Source organism: Rutidosis leptorrhynchoides, chromosome 1 (genome assembly GCF_046630445.1).
Source record: "Rutidosis leptorrhynchoides isolate AG116_Rl617_1_P2 chromosome 1, CSIRO_AGI_Rlap_v1, whole genome shotgun sequence".
NCBI classification, from domain to species: Eukaryota; Viridiplantae; Streptophyta; class Magnoliopsida; order Asterales; family Asteraceae; genus Rutidosis; species Rutidosis leptorrhynchoides.
The window spans coordinates 610608253-610614355 of record NC_092333.1 but is presented as its reverse complement, the minus strand read 5'-3'; positions in this window follow the sequence as shown (position 1 = coordinate 610614355).

Here is a 6103-nt window from a genome sequence, read left to right as displayed (position 1 = left end):
ATTTTGAAGGAAATTGAACCGTCTACTCGACACACCTTGAATATGAGCGAAGAGGAATTTCGTGCATTTCTTGCTTCAAACATAGCTGCAGTACAGGCTGCGCTACATACCAACAATAACTCCGAATCTAGCAATGCAGCTAACGGCGCAAGAAATCGTGTAGGATGCACCTACAAAGAATTCACTGCCTGCAAACCTTTGGAATTTGATGGAACCGAAGGACCGGTCGGATTGAAACGGTGGACCGAGAAGGTCGAATCGGTGTTTTCCATAAGTAAGTGTACTGAAGAGGACAAAGTGAAGTACGCTACGCATACCTTCACAGGTACTGCGTTAACATGGTGGAATACCTATCTAGAGCAAGTGGGATAAGATGATGCTTATGCACTACCGTGGTCAGCATTCAAGCACTTGATGAACGAGAAGTACCATCCCAGAACCGAGGTCAATAAGCTCAAGACAAAACTTAGAGGGTTACGAACCCAAGGATTTAATATTACCACGTACGAAAGACGATTCACAGAATTGTGCCTATTGTGTCCGGGAGCGTTCGAAGATGAGGAAGAGAAGATCGACACGTTTGTGAAAGGATTACCGGAAAGAATCCAAGAAGATATAAGTTCACACGAGCCCGCCTCCATACAACAGGCATGTAGAATGGCTCACAAACTAGTGAACCAGATTGAGGAAAGAATTAAAGAACAGGCGGCTGAAGAGGCCAATGTGAAGCAAGTCAAAAGAAATTGGGAGGAAAACGGTGATAAGAATCACCAATACAACAACAACAGCAATTACAACAATAATCGCAATAACTATCCCAACAATCGCAACTACAACAAATGGCCCAACAACAACAACAACAACCACAACAACAGCAACTACAACAATCATCCCAACAACAATAACAACCGCAACAACAACAACAATCAGAAGCAACTATGCCAAAGGTGTGAAAAGTATCACTCGGGGTTCTGCACCAAATTTTGCAACAAGTGTAAAAGAAATGGTCATAGCGCGGCGAAGTGTGAGGTCTATGGACCAGGGGTTAACAGAACGAAAGGAACAAATGGTGTCAGAACGAGTAATGGCGGAGCAAGTAGTATCGGAGCAAGTTATGCCAATGTGGTTTGTTATAAATGTGGAAAACCGGGCCACATTATTAGAAATTGCCCGAACCAGGAGAACACGAATGGACAAGGCCGTGGAAGAGTTTTCAATATTAATGAGGCAGAGGCACAGGAAGACCCGGAGCTTGTTACGGGTACGTTTCTTATTGACAATAAATCTGCTTACGTTTTATTTGATTCGGGTGCGGATAGAAGCTATATGAGTAGAGATTTTTGTGCTAAATTAAGTTGTTCATTGACGTCGTTGGATAGCAAATTTTTACTCGAATTAGCAAACGGTAAATTAATTTCAGCAGATTATATATGCCGGAATCGAGAAATTAAACTGAGTAGCGAAATATTTAAGATTGATTTGATACCCGTAGAGTTAGGGAGTTTTGATGTAATAGTTGGCATGGACTGGCTGAAGAAGGTGAAAGCAGAGATCGTATGTTATAAAAATGCAATTCGTATTATACGAGAAGAAGGAGAACCCTTAATGGTGTACGGAGAAAAGGGCAACACGAAGCTACATCTTATTAGTAATTTGAAGGCACAAAAACTAATAAGAAAAGGTTGCTATGCTGTTCTAGCACACGTCGAGAAAGTACAAACTGAAGAAAAGAGCATCAATGATGTTCCCGTCGCAGAAGAATTTCCCGATGTATTTCCGAAAGAATTACCGGAACTACCTCCACATCGATCTGTTGAATTTCAAATAGATCTTGTACCAGGAGCTGCACCAATAGCTCGTGCTCCTTATAGACTCGCACCCAGCGAGATTAAAGAACTGTAAAGCCAACTGCAAGAACTATTAGAATGTGGTTTCATTCGACAAACACATCACCGTGGGGAGCTCCTGTTTTGTTTGTCAAAAAGAAGGATGGTACATTTAGGTTGTGTATTGACTACAGAGAGTTGAACAAACTTACCATCAAAAACCGTTATCCACTGCCGAGAATTGACGACTTATTTGATCAACTACAAGGCTCGTCAGTTTATTCGAAGATCGATTTACGTTCTGGATATCATCAAATGCGAGTAAAGGAGGATGATATTCCAAAAACTGCTTTTAGGACGCGTTATGGTCATTACGAGTTTATGGTTATGCCGTTTGGATTGACTAACGCACCAGCTGTGTTCATGGACCTTATGAACCGAGTGTGTGGGCCATATCTTGACAAGTTTGTCATTGTTTTCATCGATGACATACTTATTTACTCAAAGAATGATCAAGAGCACGAAGAACATTTGAGAAAAGTGCTAGAAATATTGAGAAAAGAAAAACTGTACGCTAAGTTTTCAAAGTGTGCATTTTGGTTGGAAGAAGTTCAATTCCTCGGTCACATAGTGAACAAAGAAGGTATCCAGGTGGACCGGCAAAGATCGAAACCGTTGAAAAGTGGGAAACCCCAAAAACTCCGAAGCATATACGTCAATTTTTAGGATTGGCTGGTTACTATAGAAGATTCATCCAAGATTTCTCCAAAATAGCAAAACCTTGACTGCATTAACGCATAAAGGGAAGAAATTTGAATGGAAGGATGAACAAGAGAAGGCATTTCAATTATTGAAGAAAAAGCTAACTACGGCACCTATATTGTCATTGCCTGAAGGGAATGATGATTTTGTGATTTATTGTGACGCATCAAAGCAAGGTCTCGGTTGTGTATTAATGCAACGGACGAAGGTGATTGCTTATGCGTCTAGACAATTGAAGATTCACTAGCAAAATTATACGACGCATGATTTGGAATTAAGCGCGGTTGTTTTTGCATTAAAGACTTGAATGCACTACTTATATGGGGTCAAAAGTATTATATATACCGACCACAAAAGTCTTCAACACATATTTAATCAGAAACAACTGAATATGAGGCAGCGTAGGTGGATTGAATTATTGAATGATTACGACTTTGAGATTCGTTACCACCCGGGGAAGGCAAATGTGGTAGCCGACGCCTTGAGCAGGAAGGACAGAGAACCCATTCGAGTAAATTCTATGAATATAATGATTCACAATAACCTTACTACTCAAATAAAGGAGGCGCAACAAGGAGTTTTAAAAGAGAGAAATTTAAAGGATGAAATACCCAAAGGATCGGAGAAGCATCTTAATATTCGGGAAGACGGAACCCGGTATAGGGCTGAAAGGATTTGGGTACCAAAATTTGGAGATATGAGAGAAATGGTACTTAGAGAAGCTCATAAAACCAGATACTCAATACATCCTGAAACGGGGAAGATGTACAAGGATCTCAAGAAACATTTTTGGTGGCCGGGTATGAAAGCCGATGTTGCTAAATATGTAGGAGAATGTTTGACGTGTTCTAAGGTCAAAGCTGAGCATCAGAAACCATCAGGTCTACTTCAACAACCCGAAATCCCGGAATGGAAATGGGAAAACATTACCATAGATTTCATCACTAAATTTCCAAGGACTGCAAGTGGTTTTGATACTATTTGGGTAATAGTTGATCGTCTCACCAAATCAGCACACTTCCTGCCAATAAGAGAAGATGACAAGATGGAGAAGTTAGCACGACTGTATTTGAAGGAAGTCGTCTCCAGACATGGAATACCAATCTCTATTATCTCTGATAGGGATGGCAGATTTATTTCAAGATTCTGGCAGACATTACAACAAGCATTAGGAACTCGTCTAGACATGAGTACTGCCTATCATCCACAAACTGATGGGTAGAGCGAAAGGATGATACAAACGCTTGAAGACATGCTACGAGCATGTGTTATTGATTTCGGAAACAGTTGGGATCGACATCTACCGTTAGCAGAGTTTTCCTACAACAACAGCTACCATTCAAGCATTGAGATGGCGCCATTTGAAGCACTTTATGGTAGAAAGTGCAGGTCTCCAATTTGTTGGAGTGAAGTGGGGGATAGACAGATTACGAGTCCGGAGATAATACAAGAAACTACCGAGAAGATCATCCAAATTCAACAACGGTTGAAAACCGCCCAAAGTCGACAAAAGAGCTACGCCGACATTAAAAGAAAAGATATAGAATTTGAAATTGGAGAGACGGTCATGCTTAAAGTTGCACCTTGGAAAGGCGTTGTTCGATTTGGTAAACGAGGGAAATTAAATCCAAGGTATATTGGACCATTCAAGATTATTGATCGTGTCAGACCAGTAGCTTACCGACTTGACTTACCTCAACAACACGCGGCTGTACATAACACTTTCCACGTCTCGAATTTGAAGAAATGTTTTGCTAAAGAAGATCTCACTATTCCGTTGGACGAAATCCAAATCAATGAAAAACTTCAATTCATTGAAGAACCCGTCGAAATAATGGATCGTGAGGTTAAGAGACTTAAACAAAACAAGATACCGATTGTTAAGGTTCGATGGAATGCTCGTAGAGGACCCGAGTTCACCTGGGAGCGTGAAGATCAGATGAAGAAGAAATACCCGCATTTATTTCCAGAAGATACGTCAACACCTCCAACTGCTTAAAATTTCGGGACGAAATTTATTTAACGGGTAGGTACTGTAGTGACCCGAACTTTTCCATGTTTATATATATATTAAATGAAATTGTTATTTACATGATTAAGTGTTTCCAACATGTTAAGCAATCAAACTTGTTAAGACTTGATTAATTGAAATAGGTTTCATATAGACAATTGACCACCCAAGTTGACCGGTGATTCACGAACGTTAAAACTTGTAAAAACTATATGATGACATATATATGGATATATATATATATATATATATATATAGTTAACATGATATTATGATAAGTAAACATATCATTAAGTATATTAACAATGAACTACATATGTAAAAGCAAGACTACTAACTTAATAATTTTGAAACGAGACATATATGTAACGATTATCGTTGTAACGACATTTAATGTATATATATATCATATTAAGAGATATTCATACATCATATTATCATGATAATATAATAATTTAAAATCTCATTTGATATTATAAACATTGGGTTAACAACATTTAACAAGATCGTTAATCTAAAGGTTTCAAAACAACACTTACATGTAACGACTAACGATGACTTAACGACTCAGTTAAAATGTATATACATGTAGTGTTTTAATATGTATTCATACACTTTTGAAAGACTTCAATACACTTATCAAAATACTTTTACTTAACAAAAATGCTTACAATTACATCCTCGTTCAGTTTCATCACCAATTCTACTCGTATGCACCCTTATTCGTACTCGTACAATACACAGCTTTTAGATATATGTACTATTGGTATATACACTCCAATTATCAGCTCTTAGCAGCCCATGTGAGTCACCTAACACATATGGTAACCATCATTTGGCAACTAGCATGAAATATCTCATAAAATTACAAAAATATGAGTAATCATTCATGACTTATTTACATGAAAATAAAATTACATATCCTTTATATCTAATCCATACACCAACGACCAAAAACACCTACAAACACTTTCATTCTTCAATTTTATTCATCTAATTGATCTCTCTCAAGTTCTATCTTCAAGTTCTAAGTGTTCTTCATAAATTCTACAAGTTCTAGTTTCATAAAATCAAGAATACTTCCAAGTTTGCTAGCTTACTTCCAATCTTGTAGAGTGATCATCCAACCTCAAGAAATCTTTCTTATTTACAGTAATATATCTTTCTAATATAAGGTAATACTCATATTCAAACTTTGATTCAATTTCTATAACTATAACAATCTTATTTCGAGTGGAAATCTTACTTGAACTTGTTTTTCGTGTCATGATTCTGCTTCAAGAACTTTCAAGCCATCCAAGGATCCTTTGAAGCTAGATCAATTTTTCTCATTTCCAGTAGCTTTATCCAGAAAACTTGAGGTAGTAATGATGTTCATAACGTCATTCGATTCATACATATAAAGCTATCTTATTCGAAGGTTTAAACTTGTAATCACTAGAACATAGTTAAGTTAATTCTAAACTTGTTCGCAAACAAAATTTAATCCTTCTATCTTGACTTT